At 41.2% G+C, this 16,781-nt stretch overlaps 1 long non-coding RNA gene across 1 annotated transcript; it reads left to right on the forward strand.

Annotated features, from left to right (window-relative positions):
• Positions 1-495: 495 nt before the first annotated feature.
• On the forward strand, positions 496-16,181 carry LOC147577101 (uncharacterized). Its single transcript, XR_015256020.1, has 4 exons — positions 496-916; positions 4,288-4,443; positions 8,687-11,619; positions 12,163-16,181. It is a non-coding gene; the product is annotated as an uncharacterized LOC147577101 (long non-coding RNA).
• Positions 16,182-16,781: the final 600 nt, after the last annotated feature.

Here is a 16,781-nt window from a genome sequence, read left to right on the forward strand (position 1 = left end):
GCTGGAGAGGCAATATTCTGGGGGACCATTCCAGCTGAGCCCAGGTGATAGTCTCCCCTGAGTCCTAGCCAAACTGTTAACCCACAAAACCTGCGAAATGACGAGATTGTTGTTTTACCCCACTATGGGAAGGGCATTAATACAGCAATGGCAATTGGAAGAGAGTTATGGGGAAAGGAGAAGAATACACAGTCAACTGCAGAGCCAGCTTTGACTTGCATCACATGTGTAGCTTATCAAATGAGGAACAGATACACAAGTACCCACAGACACGGATTCTGCGCCCTCAGTTATGTGGGTGTGTACTTGTGGTATGCTGAGAAAATAAGAATTGGCATCCGAAACTTGTTCTATTCCCTTTTTTTCCCTCTCTCAAGAGAAAATATTTTAAAGATGTAAGAGTTAAAGAAAACATCTGGTTTATGGGAAAATCATAAGAACATGTTCTCCCCTCCCCCACTTCGTACTACTCCCTCAGTGGAGCATTAGCAGAGTCTCAGACCTTAGCAACAGAATCAATAACAACAGGCTAACATAATTACACTGTAGAGGGCAGATTGTGTCGGCTATTACTTTATTAAGGAAGAACAACATGTGTGAAAGAACAGCATCCTGCAAGGACGGAAGACTCGAGAGAATGCAGGAAAGAGGGCAAGGCGGTTCACAAATATGCTGAATTGAAAGAATCAGGATCACACCCTGAAATAGCAGGAAAATGAATGTTTGCTTTCTCTGGCTTATTATTTGCTTAGTGATACTTCAGCATTTCTAAAAGATAAATGCCTTGGCTGTTGTTCTATCAGTCTCTCTGCTTTATTTAATTTTACAAAGAGGAATGCTCAGATGTTAAAATATTTGTTCTCTTTTCACTTAGGATTTGCTTCATTTTCTACTCAAAATGGAATGACCCTCCGAGGTAAGATTTCAAGCACAGAGATTACTTCGTGTTCATCTGGCGCTGTGATGAGATGAGTTCCTGGCATATTTTCACTATTTTCCAAAACACCCCTGGGAGGTGTTTTGAAACGAAATGACTTGTCCCCTTTCTCCTTGCTCGAGAAGGTCAAGATAAAATATTTAGAACCTCAAACCTTCCATACTAGCCCATTTTCCCTTCCGTTTTTTTCAACACTGAAGGTGAAGAAGCAATTCATATTGGGAGTGGACTGGTCATTTGCCCGTTTGCCCTCAAACCCTTTTCCTTGCTTTCCCCTGCTTTCCCTGCTGCTGTAGGGGCTGCACCCACCACGCTGCCTCTCCTGGACTCCTCTGCCCCCTGCTTCCACTACACTCAGCCACCAGGAGACACGGGAAGGACTGAGGTGGGGGGAGAAGGGAGACACAGCCATCCCTGCATGGTCCCAATCTCTCCAGACAACTCTAGTCTTGGAAGAGGTTTTAATCTAGCTCTGCTACAACATCTCCTCTGACTGTCCTTCCAGGCCTGGGGCAGGGAGTAGCTAATAGGTCCAGTATTAAATTTCATCTGCAGGGCAACATGGCATAGGTTCTGTGTTTTTCTCCCTGGGCTCACTAATACCGGGAGAATCTCATTCCAAATGAAGTCCGGCTTGAGACGTAGATATTATATGTTGTGTTTTGAGAGAATGTAAAAAAAAAAAAAAAAACAAGAAAAGCTTTGTGGGTTTTTAAAACTGTTTATTTATTTACTTTGAGAGAGAGAAGGAGAGAGAGCTTGACCAGGGGAGGAGCAGAGAGAGGGAGAGGGAGGGAGAGAATCCCAAGCAGTCTCCTCATTCAGTGGCTCAGTGTGGAGCCTGACTTGGTCTCCATCCCATGACCTGTGAGATCACGACCTGAGCCTAAATCAAAAGTCTCTTGCTTAACCAATTGAGCCACCCAGGGGCCCCAAGAAGACCTTTATCTCTTTATCTCTTTGAGTTTATTCATTGAGTTTACAATTTAGGTCAGAATGCTTTTTAGAGTAACATAAATTAAAATTCTAGAGAAAGCCAAACTAATGCACAGTGACAGAGAATAGATTGGTGGTTGTTATGGCCCAGGGATAGGACAGATGAACTGCAATGTGCAGGCTGGGAACTTCTTCGCACGATAGAGATATTCCAAATCATGATTTTTGTGATGGCTCCATAGGTGTGTATATTAGTCGAAATTCATCAAGCTGTACACATAAAATGGGGCATTTTATTGTATGAAAATTATACTGGGGCGAGTAGCAACCAATATTCCCCAAATCTTGTCTGCATCATTTATTTCTACAGTCCTTTCTACATTTATTATTAATTTGGACACTCCTGTGAGGAAGAGCTGTGTCTTCTCCCATATTTATTTATTTGTTTCATTATCTGTCTACCATTACGGACTCGTGGATGTTTATTCACGGATTAAAATCCAGATTTGTTCCTAAAATTTTGTTGTCAATATTTTCCCAGTTGGGGCCATTAAGGCCTCCTTCAAGTGGGCTCCTGTGTGCTATTATCAAGACTCCACCGACTTTCTGAGCATATTGGCACCACACGATGTCACTGGGTCACTTGATACTTACGAGGCTCCACCCCTAGGATTAATCACTCTTGAAGGAGCTCTGGTTCTTTTTATTTGAATGTAGTGTTTAGAGCCAGTATCTGGGTGTTAGGTATTCTCATTGTTATTGGGGAGTCATTGCTCTGACCTTCAGGCAGACAGAGCTAGATTTTTTATGTATGTATACCTAATCCATATGTACATATTATATATTATGAATCTATATGAACATACATTAAAAATCTATATGGACATACATTAATACTGCTATCTCTGATTCTAAGTTTATACCATGAGGTTTATTTGTTTTAATCTTTTTTTTTTAATTTATTTATTTTTGAGAGATAGAGCACAAACAGGGGAGGAACAGAGAGAAAGGGAGACACAGAATCCAAAGCAAGTTCCAGGCTCTGAGCTGTCAGCACAGAGCTCAATGCAGGGCTCGAACTCACAAACCGTGAGATCATGACCTGAGCCAAAGTCGGATGCTTAACTGACTTGAGCCACCCATGCACCCCCCGTAGGGTTTATGTTAGCTTCCCTTTTTCCTTATTTATAAATTTTTTTTCTGACATTAAGAAACCCTGGCTTTCATTATCTATGATCTATTCACTTTTTTTCCCCGCTATAATCATGAAGTAATTTCAGAATTGCTAGACATTACTGCTGTTTAAAAACAAAAGCAAAAACTTAGTTCCTGACTAGGTTATAATTTTTATGTACAGTTATTTTTGTCTTTAGCCTTACAGTATCATCAAGGTATAGGTTTCCATAGCTACTTTGGATGGTTCTTTTCTTCCCATGCCCTTAGGTGTGGGTATGTTATTTGTTTGTAATATAGTCAGGTTCATTTGCTAGTGTTTGCACTCCACTCTGAGTTACCCACATGTCCTGATTGCTTTTAATTATGTGTTTAATTTGGGGGTATGTAAAGGATATATGAAACATTACTATGGTTTTAAGAGTCTAAGTTCTACCAAAAGTTATGTTCAAGGAAGCGTAACTCCTTCTTCAACCCTGATACCCTATTCCGTCATCTCTTTATTCCCAAACTTTTCACACAAACTCCTCTCGCTAACCATTTTCTTAGTCTTCAGTTTATCTTCCCAAAATTCCTTCAGAAATGTAGCAAACAGAAAATCACTGCTAGACAAATGAGGAGATATGGGTGTATTATCTTACATGCCTTTCTTACATAAAGTGTTAACATACTGCAGACAATTTTTGAAGGTTTAGCATTTTTTTCTCTTGAAGCCATGTCTTGGAAATCCCTCGCTATTAGTTCAAAGAGATTTCCCTCGTCTTTACATTTTTTCATGCCCGCATAATGTTCCATCAGGTTATGCCTGGAATTTTTTATCGACCTTGAGCTGCTGTAAAACTTATGTTATTAGAGCTGGATACTTTTGTATTCATATATATATATATATATATATATATATATATATATATATCTGTAAGCTTTGTACTGAGATTGCAATGAAGTTCCTTGGAAACAGTCTGATCTTTTAGGGTCTGGCTCTCAAGTTTTGTTGGGCAGGAAGATGAAAGGCACTAGTGGGGCAAGACCCATTGGCCATCTACCCAAAGCCCCAGGAATCAGGAACGTTTCCACTCTGGCCGGTGGGAAATGGCACAGTTTCTAGACCTGTGTGAGTGCTGGGAACCACTACCTCTAATTCTTTGTGTGACTCTTTCCTGGCTTCTGGTAGTTTCCTCGCATGCACTGAGCAGTATTCTATTATATACCCTGCATAAATCCTATGTTCTCTCTTTATGCAGTTGTCTCCACTCCAGTAGGCTGTCCAGTAAATTCTGTCTGCCATGGTTCTTCTGGACGTCTAACTCTGTCTCCTTAACTCAGGGAGTCCTTTCCCTGGGCTCCCTGCAACCCACCCCGTCTCTTCAGTACAGCCTGGAAACGCTCTTCTGACGACAGTAAGATGAAGCCATTATGACTCATCTCATTTTCTTCTGTCTCTCGGGGATCACCGCCCTTCTTTATCTGATTTCAAATATCTTGAACACTTTGGTTTTATGTACTTTGTCCTTTTAAAAAAAATTGTTTCTGGAGGAAGGGTAAATCTGGCCTGTCTCATTCTGCTAAAAGTGGATGTCTTTGCTGTCGTAAATAAAATTTATTTCTCAATTTCAATCTCCACTTGTTCACTGCTAATGTATAAAAGCACAGTAGGTTTTTGTGAGTTGACTATTTATTTTGCAAAATAGCGAAATAGTTATAGTAGCTTCCTTTTGGTAGATCATATTAGGGCTTTTTCTATGATCATGTTGTCAGTGAATAAAGACAGTTTTACTTCATCCTTTTATTTATTTTTGTCGCCTTATCTATGATCTGTAGCACAATGATGAATAGAAATGGAAAGTGGATATCCTTGCCTTGTTCTTGATCTTAGGAATAAAGCATTCAGGATTTCACCTTCAAGGATGATGCTATCTGTAGTTTCTTTGTTAGATCTTATCAGGTTGAGCTTCTAATTGTAGTTTTTTTTTCTGAGTTTTTATCATGAATGGGGGATGATTTTGCTAAATACTTCTCAGTCCTCTTTTAAGATAATCATGAGTCTTCTTTCTTTTTCTGTTAATTTGGTGATTTACACTAATTGAAAGTTTTATAATAGCTTTATTGAGATATAATTCACACGCCATTAAAGTTCATCATTTTTAAGTATACAATTCAGTGATTTTTAGTGTATTCATTAGGTTTTGCAACCATTACCAATATCTAATTTCAGAACATTTTCTATTAATTGATTTTTGAATGTTAATCCAATTTTGCATTCCTGACAAAAATTCACTTGGCCATGATGCATTATCCTATTTATAAATGGATTCAATTTGTTAATATTTTCTTAGGGATATTTGAATTTATGTTCTTGAGGGACATTAGTCTGGCTTTCTTTTCTTTTAATGTATTTCCTGGATATGGTGTCTGAGCTATTCTGACCTTGTAAAATGAGTTTGGATATGTTTTTTCCTCCTCTATTTTCTGGAGGAGTTTGTATGGAATTTATATAATTTTCTCTTAACACTTTGATAGAATTCACCAGTGAAGTAAATCATCAGACCCTGGAATTTCTTTGTGGGAACACTTTAATTACAAATTCCATTTCTTTAATAGATATGAAGCTATTCACATATTCTATTTTTTCTTGTGACAGTTGTGATTATTTGTACGGCTGGAGGAATTTGTAATTTTTTCATTTAGGTTGTCAAATATATTGTCACTGAATAATTCCCAATTGCCTTAGTTATTTGATATTGTGTTTCTTAAAATGTCCTCAAACGTAGGGGCTGAAAGCAGCAAAAAATATATTTTTATACTGCTAACAGTGTCTGTGATCCAGGAATTCAGGAATGGCTTGACCGGTCCTGGTTCAGAGTTTTTCATCAGCTTGTGGTTAGAAGTCCCTCATGCTGCAGTTAACCGAGAGTATGACTGGGGTCAGCGGATCTGTTTCAACATAGCCCAACCACATGACCCGCAAGTTGGTGCTGGGTTTTGGTGGCCCGAGGGTGGGGGAGGTCTCAGTTTCCCCAACACGGCAGGCTTTTCTTAACGAGGTCTAAGAGACTAAGGTGGAGGCTCCAATGCTTTCCTGATCTAGCCTTAGAGGTCAAACCCTGTTACCTCCACAGTCTGCTAGTTGTCACACAGGTGAGCCGTGATCCACTATTTTGTTGTCTTTTCCAAAAGAGTGTTAGACTATGTTCTGAAAGGAAGTTAAGTGACTTCAGAATCAGTTTGATCCTTCTGAAGCTTGTTTTCAAGTTTTGTGATGTTGCTATAGTGAGTCTAAGGTTGTGGCTAACGGGTGGTAGCTATGAGCCACATGCGGCTATTTAAATTTGTTAATACGGGGCACCTGGGTGGCTCAGTCGGTTAAGCATCCGACTTCAGCTCAGGTCATGATCTCACAGCTCGTGAGTTCGAGCCCCAAGCTGGGCTCTGTGCTGACGGCTCGGAGCCTGGAGCCTGCTTCGGATTCTGGGTCTCCCTCTCTCTCTCTGCCCCAACCCACTCGCATTCTGTCTCTCTCTCTCAACAATGAACGTTAAAAAAAAATAAAATAAAAAAAAATACATTTGTTAATACTAAATATGATTAAAAGTTAATTTCCTTAGTCACACGAGCCACATTTCGAGTACTCAAGGAGCCACCGATGTCTTTTGGCAAGTGCTTTGAGCAACACAAATGCAACCCATTTCCATAAATGTAGCAAGTTCTACAGGACAGAGCTGGCCTCAAGTAGCCTTTACTCTAGGACTGGTTTAGTCCTATTACTATACCGTTTACTCTTCTTCGGTCTCCACGGAATGCCCCGGCTTCACGGCTTCACTAAGGACCCTCCCCACTGGTTTCCCAGAATTGCAGACTTCTGCCAGCTCTGTGAGATCTCCAGAGAAGCATCAGTTTCCAGATCTCCAATCATTTTTGCCCAGCTTCATAGATTTTCACGGTATATTATGTGGCTTAGAACTCAGCAACGCATTCAAGACCCTTATGTAGACCTCTGGAGCTATTTCTCTGCACGGCTTCCTCCTTTCCATTCTGCTCCTCAGATTCCAGCTGCCCCAGCCTCCCCCCTCTCATCTCCGTTTCCTTAGCTCAGTCCAAATGCCGTAATATACTTGGATTGCCCTCCGTGCACGGTGGTCTGGAATATGCTATGAGGCAGAGAGCTGTGGTAATTCTAGGGCTCCCATCATTAGTCTCTTTGTCTCAAGGATAATGTCCTGCTTTTTCCTGTAGCCCAATGTTTAAAAGATGTTACATGTATTTTTTCCAGCTTTCTAGTTTTTATGGTGGTAGTCTGTTTCTACTTGCTCCATAAGGGCTGGCAGCAAGTTCGTTCCCTTCCTTTTGAAGATATATATAGATATATATGTATGTGTGTGTGTGTGTGTGTGTGTGTGTGTGTGTGTGTATAATTTTACTCTATTATTTGGCATGTTGACATAATTATCCCTGATCTACTTCTCAACTCTCATGATTGTTACTATATAAAAACACTGCTTCATAAAAATATGCTGTTTTGTGACAATTGTTTTCATTTTATTGGGGTAGAGGTGCTTTCATTTTGTGTATGATTTTTTTTGTTGTTGTTTATTTAAGTTTTTGAATTTATCAAACCTGCCAAACATGCCAACCTATGCCAAAACCCAATAAATATGAAGAAAAAGTCAGTGAAAACTTTCACCTTTATCTGTTCTTTCATTTACTGTCACCAACCCCCAAAGAGGTAACTATTCTTATTAGTTACTAGTGTATCTTCTTAGAAATACTTTTTGCTTATTCAAGGCAATAAAAATATAGGGTCATATTTTTCTTTTCTTTTTTTAATTTTTTTTAAAAATTAAAAGAATTTTATGTTTATGTATTTTTGAGGGAGAGAGACAAAGAGCACAAGCAGGGGAGGGCTAGAGAGAGGGAGACACAGAATGTGAAGCAGGCTCCAGGCTCCGAGCTGTCAGCCCAGAGCCCGACATGGGGCTTGAACTTATGAACTATGAGATCATGGCCTGAGCTGAAGTTGGGCGCTCAACCAACTGAGCCACCCAGGTGTCCCCTATTTTTCTTGTTTAAATAGAATATCTTAAAGATCTTTCTGTAACAGACAATAATATGGAATGAGAGGCAGAAGCATTAAAATGTTCAGAAAAACCTACTTTTTAGTAATTTTTCTCCTAAGTTATCAAGTAATCTCTAAATGGGGAAAAAAATGGAATTTTAAAACTTGAAAGATTGTGATAGATTGAGAAAATAACATCTTTTAAACCCAAAAGACTATGATAAATTTGCAAATAGAATATGGCTTCTCCATTCCTCACACCTGTGTCCTGGTCAAGATGGTGGTGCTTCTGAATCATAAGAACATTCGGTAACCAAACCAGTAATAGAGGCGATTCACGCCCTAGTAACTGTATACTCTACTTTCTTCCAGATATATATGTCAGAAGTTCAATGTGTGGCAATGCCACACATCATTGCAAGTTAAAATTAGGGCAAAAGGAGAGAGGTAGAACATAAAATTGGCATTAAGATGTAGGTGGAGATAAGACGAAAAATGCACTCTGGAGTCATAAATCTGGCTTTGCGTATTCTGAAAACCACATTTAAACTTTTTTTTTTTTTTTTTTTTTTTTTTTTTTTTTTTTTTAGCTCCTTAGGGTAAAGACAGACAACTGCCCAGGGAAAGGATAGCTGATTTTGGAACAAGGCTCTGACAGGGACTTTTCCTCAGGGTGCTTCATAAAGAAGACACTGGGAGGTCATGCTCAACTTCGTTGGCAGCAGGTATCCTAAATCCACTCCTGTGGCCTTAGCAGGCATGGCTGCCCAGTGACCAGCCTGTGTTTAATCATCAGCCTGCTGAGGTGATTTATTTTGTATCTTGTATTTTTTATTTTATTTGTTTGCTTTCTGCTGAGTTCTGACCAGGCAGCGATCCATGTAACAAAAAGATGATAACATTATGAGAAGAGAACACGTGTAGGATGTTAGCGGTCACTCAACAAGAGCTGGAGATTTCTAAAAGACAGGGTGAGAATACGTGATGTTTAGAAACCACAAATGGGACCCCTCTTCAGGTGGAAGCATGTTTCCAATCAATCTGAACTATGTGCTGTTGCATGGGAATAGACTTTTGAGAAGTATGGGATGAGGTGATGAAGAAAATTTACTGTGCTTAGGGAAGGCAAATGATTGGTAAAGTATCTTATCTAGGGTAGTTCAAATACATACACACACCATACTTTGATGAATTCAGCCTAGGCACAGGGGCATAATTGACATACCAGAGTCAACAAGGTGAAGAGTAGAATAGGGGAATCAATTGTGGCATATTCATACAATGGCATACAGCCACGTGCCATAACATGAGTTAATCTCACAAACATGTTGAGACCAAGAAAGAAGCCAGACATAAAGGACTATAGATTTTTGAATTCCATTTATATGGAGTTCCAAACTAAGTAAAACTTAACAAGAGTATTAGAAACTAGGATCATGGTTAACTTTGGGGAGAAGGGTGGGTGTTTTTACTCATAAAAGACATAAGCAATATTTCTGGGGGTGTCAGTAATATTCTCTCTCTACATCTTAGTGATGGTAACATTGGCATTTGCTCTGAGAAATTCATTGTGTGATTCATTGAACTTCACAATTACGTTCTGTGTACTTTTCTATATGTGTGTTTTATTAAAAAACCAGCAAGAAAACTTTATTTAAAATTTTGAATAGTGAAAAATATTTTAAAGCTCAGTTTTTAAAATCAAAACATGTTTATTTTTAAAATTAAAAGTGTATAGAATTAACCTACAGACAATGGAAAGCAATGTTAACTATTTAACTAGAATTTTGGAGAACATTCTGCAAACACTCCCTTCACCTAAATATATGTGTATAAAATGAATAGAATGTCAACTATCAGTAGTTTCTGGCTATTAATGGAATGACTTCAGGTTAATTGTATAACTTAGTGTATTTTTTTAGTGTCATAATGGGGAACTAAATGTGTTTCAGAGAGTAAAACACTGAAAGATTCAAAGGGGTTTTACTTTGTGTTCAGTTCTATATCTCCAGTTCTCAGAACAATGTTTATGACATAATATGTGCCAGGTAAATAGCTGTTGAAAAAGAGTAAATGTGTATTTGAGTATTTTGCTCTCTGAGAGGAGAAGATGGTGACCGTACTAGGGTGTGGCTGACAATCTTACTTCATGTCTATTAAATGCAGTGTTGCAATTGTAAATAAGTCTTAGCCTACTGGACATTTTTGTCATTCTCGTTGCCTTGGGAACAGAGATGAGGCAGAAGAAAACAACACTGGCCAAAGGCAAGGGTGTGGAACAGCCTGGCTCTGTGTGGGGAAGAGTGAGTAAGGAATTCCTTTTGGCTGAAGGGTAAGGGTTGGGGGGAAGGGAGGGAGTTAAGGATGGAAGATGGTAGAAATAGTAAAGTTAGGATAAGGCCACTGTGTGACATTCAACATCGAATGATAGCTCCACCCTTTTCATTTGCGCTCACACATGCCTGCATGCCATCATTCCGGCCCCTAATGCCACAGTGAAGGCCAATGAGATGAACGGGCCCCATGGTAGTTTATGTTCAATTTCCCTGAAACCTGCAAAGCTTTTTCTAGAATGTATCTGGGTGTCTAGAGAACATCAAGATAACTGGGAGAAAAAGGATCTGATTGCTGCTGTGTGGCACTAAATGCTTGATTCACTCTTTCATTCATTCAAAATGGGTCTACTTTTCAATGAGTAAATGTCTGAAGGTTGCAGGCATCCCCAAGACTCAGTCTTAGCTCTGGCCATCACTCAAAACCACAAGACTTTTGGGGCACCTGGGCGGCTCAGTTGGTTAAGCATCAAACTTCGGCTCAGGTCATGATCTCATGGCTCGTAGGTTCGAGCCCCGTGTCAGGCTCTGTGCTGACAGCTCAGCCTGGAGCCTGCTTCTGATTCTGTGTCTCCCTCTCTCTCTTTGCCCCTCCCTCGCCTACGCTCTGTCTCTGTCTCTCTCTCTCAAAAATGAATAAATGTTAAAATATAAACAAACAAACAAACAAAAAAAAACTGCAAGACTTTTGAGTCAGGCTGGTGGTATTCTAACTGGTTTGGCAAGGTCTTCTCTATGTGTCTTAACAACTATCAGAAATAACGCATAACCACAAGAGTGCCTCCTGGAATGCCTTGATTTCATGCATCGTAATAAAATGAATCATATACGCTTAAGGAAAGGATTTAAAAAATGTAAAGCAAGCAGTACAAGCCCAAATGACGCTGCTACCATTGAGCAGTGCTGAATACGCAATTACATGCTGAACAATAGGTATTAACAAATCAGGCCGAATGCTCGTGAGAAAACGGTCCTCTAATTAAATAAAAGGAGAATCCGAGTTTCTTGTTGCAGGGATTGTTGGTGGGATTAAAGGATTGTTCTGGAGCCCAGTGCACAGAATGAGAGACCTGGCGGCCTGCCTCAGAGCTCTGCAGCTCCCACCTGCTGAGACGCCCCAAGCCCTGAGACCAACTTGGTTTCACTAAGTGGGAGGATTAAGACAGATCTTGACCATCGCTCCCCCTTTGGTGAGGCTTTCATCATCTGGGCCACTGCGTGGCACAGTCCGAGCACTATACAAGAGTGCTAGGCAGGGGTCTGGGGGTGGGGCAGGAGTCTGGTCCACAGGCTGGTGCCGAGCCGTGTGCCTTGGGGCAGGGCTGTCTGCCAAAGTAGTACCTTATTCGAATTCACTTAAGGATGCTCTGAATCCACAGGGCCTACCCATCTCTCATACTTGTTCTCTGGGGTTAGGGACTCTCCGGCTCTACACCAGGCCCAGCTTCACAGCTTCTCATACCCAGTGTTGGACCTTCTGAACTGATGACCTACATCATCCCTCATAGCATGAGCCCAGCACCCATCACTGGTTATCTCCTGTCCTCAGCACCCTGCTTCTCCTGCTTTTGGAACCTATCAGACTGTGAAGGTTCTGCCTAGTCTCAGGGGCCCCCGGACACATTTCCAGTTGATTCTGTGTACTGATCCCATTTAGGCTGGATGTTAGGTTTCCTATAGGTACAGGGGAGTGCCATAATGTATACATTTAACATAAACCCCAACTCTTACAGGTCAGCAAAGAAAAAGAAAAAGAAAATGAGGAAAACAGCTCATTTTTCACTTGTCATTTCACAGAATGAGTATAAGACCCAGGGTAAGCATACATCCCATAGTGAGAATATATTGTTTAACTGAGTATGATTCTGCTTTTCATTTTTTACGTTTTTAAAGTTTATTTATTTTGGAGAGAGAACGCACATGAAAGGGGAAGGGGCAGAGAGAAAGAGGGAGAAAGAATCTCGAGCAGGATCTGCACTGAGCCGGACGCAAGGCTCAATCTCACGACCATGCTGAGATCATGACCTGAGAGGAAATCAAGAGTTGGACACTTGACCAACTGAAACACCCAGATGCCCCTAATTGTGCTTTTTAAAATAATATGCATATTTTTACATAAGCCATCCCCTAAATGCAAGCCAATTGTCCACTCTGGAATTCAACTAAAGAATGATTTTTTTTTTCAGTGCTTAGAATTAAAGGGCTGGGGGTGGAAGGCATCTGTTGAATTTATACCATACTAGAAGCTATAGGAAGTCTTGGATATTCTCTAATGTTATTTTTACTATCCATGATTTTTGCCTTATTGCTTAGAGCCTACCCTGCAGTATAAAATATGAATCTGTTGCAAATATTTTTAGGTTTTTACTTACATATTCTCCCAAAGGCTCATATGAAAGCCTTGCCTCTGACACTCTTGGCATGATGTGGGAAAGAATGATGCTTCTCCCATTCTCCAATCAGGGTCCTCCTGTTCCCAGTGGTTTGTGCGATAAAGCTTCACTCAGCAGGATGCAGAATGTGTATAGAATCCTTGTAAACACCAGGAAATGTTTTCCTCAAAACGCTTTATTTGGGCTCAAGATTGTGGCCTTGTCTGAAATCCTGCAGCTGGAATGGGTCAGAAGCCTGGTGAGCTGGGACTGCAGTAAACCACAGAGGGGCAATTAAGACACAGAAGCAGAAAGACAAGAGTTGAGTCCAGCAGGCAAGCCATGCACAACAGTCAACTGAAAGAAAAATCGAGCTTAGCCTAAAGTACTCTGGACTCAAAAGACCAGCCATAGAAGATTAGAGCTGGATTAACTTCAGTGAATCAAATTAACAATAAATTAAGTTTAATAATTGAGTACCTTCTGTATACCAAGCACTCGTCTAGCTTCAAAAATTCATAGACAAGCAGCCTCATCCTACCTTGTCATTTTAGAAATAAGGACACTAAAGCCCAAGGTGGCCAAAACTTATTCAGTTATACATGAGACACCAATGTATAATTGAAGGCAAAGGCTTTGTTTCCTAGAAAGATTTTGTTTTGGGGGACGTGGGTGGCTCCATCGTTTAAGCATCCGACTTCAGCCCAGGTCACGATCTCACAGTTTGTGAGTTCAAGCCCCATGTCAGCTCTGTGCGGACATCTTGGAGCCTGGAGCCTGCTTCGGATTCTGTGTCTCCCTCTCTCTCTCCCCCTCCCCCGCTCATGCTCTGTCTCTCTCTCTCTCTCTCTCTCAAAAATAAATAAACATTTTAAAAGCTTTTTTTTTTTAAACAAAGATGTTGTTTTATTTCTACATGGAAACCTCTTTTTACATTTCTTCAGTTCGTTTTCATCCAGTGTTCTCTGTTACCACTATTTTTTTTAAAGACTTCTTTACTGTTATTTTTTTAGAGCAGTTTTGGGTTCACAGCATAATGGGGAGGAAAGCATAGAGATTTCCTATCTACTCCCTCCCCACCCACAGGCACAGCCTCCTCTACCTCCCCCACCACAGTGGCACTTTTGTTATAATTGATGGACCTCCATTGACACATCATTATCACCCAAAGTCCAGAGTTTACATGGAGATTCCCTCTTGGTGTGGTCCATTCTATGGGTTTGGACAAATGTACAATGGCATCTATCCACCATTATACTATCGTGCAAATTTTTTTCACTACCCTAAAACTCCACTGTGCTCTGCCTATTCATCGCTCCCTCCTCCCTAACCCCTGGAAACCACTGATCTTCTCTCTCTCTCTCTCCCTCTCTCTCTCTCTCTCCCTCTTTTTAAGAGAGAGAAGGGGTGGGGAGAGGCAGAGAACGAGGGAGAGAGAATCCTAAGCAGGCTCCACAATGTCAGTGCAGAGACCAACTCAGGGTTCGATCTGATGACCGTGAGATCATGACCTGAGCTGAAACCCAGAGGCAGACGCTTAACCGACTGAGCCACTCGTGTGCTCCAACCACCGGTCTTTTTATTGTCTCCAGAGTTTTGCCTTTTCCAGAATGTCATGACTATAATTTTCTTTAAATTATGAAATAATAAGACAAGCTGCTTTCAGTGTATTCAAGTGACAGAATTCCTCCTCCAGTTCACACAGGAATACGGCTTTCGTGCATCTTTAGAGCAGAACTGAATAAATAATGATGTGCGTGTCGTGGCCAAAAACGGCAGAGTAATCACAGAGCATGTATGTGTGCTCTACCCCATGCTGCCTCATACCGAAGTACTTTTAAAAACACTGTTTCTTAGAGTCAGTATTGAGAACATTTTATCATATACACAGAGTGTGGTCAAGTGGCTGTTTCAAACAGACCCCTGACCATGCCCAGTCAGTCCTATCAGAAAGGAAGAAGCCCAATGCTCTTAAAGCGCATAAATAAATCAAGCCCCAGCTTCATAGTCCAAGGTCCTCTAAGACTCCTGAGGAATATGCACATTTAGACAGATCGGAAGAACACGTGGTTGTCCCAAACTAGCTTCTGAGAGGCAGACTGTGCAGAGGAGGCCTCCCGGAGTCCAGGCCCTGCAGAGGCTTGGCTTGGGGGCACATACCCTGGGAGAGGCTTACATGACTCCAGCCACTCATGCTCTCCAGCTGCCATGAGAGGTCAGGCTCGTCTCGGGAAGGGGAGCCAAGAATAGTTAGATGCTGTTCCACTGGGAGCCCAGGTCCCCAGAGAGGGCTATTCTGGGAGGGAATGCATGGTTTACAGCATCCAGGTCATGGGGGCTGGAGCGCTAGTTGGTCATACCCCCGGTGCCAGGGCGGGGGCTGCGTCCTGTGTGTTCAACTACCCTTAGCATCTCCCCCAGCATCTAGTCCACAATAGGCTTGCAGTGGATGCCTTCTGAGTAAATAAACAGCATTTTAGCTAATCCCCGAATACCAGATATCCTCTAAATGCTCAAAATCTTTCTTTGTCTGGAGTTCTTAATATAGTCAGCCACAGAGACTGCTTCTGTGTTCTAGCTGTCAGCAAAATTGGTCCTATTATTACTGTGGCTGTGTATCGTTTCACCTGGCACAGAGCTGGCACACTGTGGACCTTTAATTCAGCTCAGATAATAACTGCAGGAAGCAGTGTGCCTGCTAATGTGTACGGAAGGACGTGCTCAGGGCGGTGGCTTCTCCATGTGCGTGCTTTTTTTTTCCAAGTAGGATTTTTAAATTCAAAACATATGACTTGAATTAGAAACTTAATAAATAATGGTACTTCTCTTTCTTTCTCGGTCATCTGTGAGAATAATGCCCTGAGATTATTTTCTTCTGGAATAGTTACCGTATTGCTATTTGGGTTAAACCCATATAAGTTATTTTGTCCTTTTTGTAGGTGATTCAATAAATAGATCATGGGACATTAACCATGGAGAGCTCTTTGGATTGCACATGGGAGTGCAATTACATTCACAATTATGAGAACATAAGTAGGCGTGTGTAAATTGTAGTAGCTTTTACCATAATTTTTGAGCAATTACAGCCCTGTTGCATTTTGCTGAGAATGTTGCATTTTGCTTCTTGATTCAGATACACTAAATGGGCTTCCTTAGACCAGAGATTGGCAAACCTTTTCTGAAAGGCCTGGTGGTAAATATTTTATGGTTTGCAGGCCATGTGGTCTCTGTTGCTTGAGAGCAGACGTAGATAATCCATAATGGATGGCTGTGGCTGTGTTCCAATAAAACTTTATGGTCACTGATATCGGGATTTCATATACTTTGCGTGTGTCATGAAATATCATTCTTCCTTTGACTTTTTTTTTAACCATTTAAAAGCTGTCAAGTCATTTTTAGCTCATGGACTATACACAAACAAATGGCAGGGCACATTGGGCCTATTGGCCATGGTTGGTTGACGCCCGCCTTAGACTCTCTCAACATCACTATCCAATGCCTCTCATTCACTCGCTTTTCCTCAGTGGCTGACTGATTCCATTCGGATCCGTGCATGGTGAGTTCTACCACCTGGGGCCAAGCACCTACTTGCACTGCCCTTGGCTACTACTGGAGAGCTAGCCTCACCAGTCACACACCTGGAACTCTTGTCTCCTCCTTCCATTTTTAAAATAGGGTTAAAAAACCTGCACTTCAGAGAATAAATCTGGCATGATAGAAGCCATGGAAGGAGCCAGATCATATAACTCAGAAGCATAGAGAGGTTAACTTCCAATGGGACAAACTTGGACCAGTGGGACCCAGTAGGTGGGAAAGAGTCAATCCCTCTCTTTCTTCCACCTGTGATAACACAGTTTCGTATACAAATTGACCTGTGACATCTCACAGGGCTGAGGGTTTGCACCTGCCAAGGTCAGTGCTATGCCCAGCGACATGATACATCTCCTAGCAGCTGATTCCTGTGATTTCCTCTCTCACTT

Source organism: Puma concolor, chromosome C2 (genome assembly GCF_028749965.1).
Source record: "Puma concolor isolate L17-30 chromosome C2, mPumCon1.1.hap2, whole genome shotgun sequence".
Taxonomy (NCBI): Eukaryota; Metazoa; Chordata; class Mammalia; order Carnivora; family Felidae; genus Puma; species Puma concolor.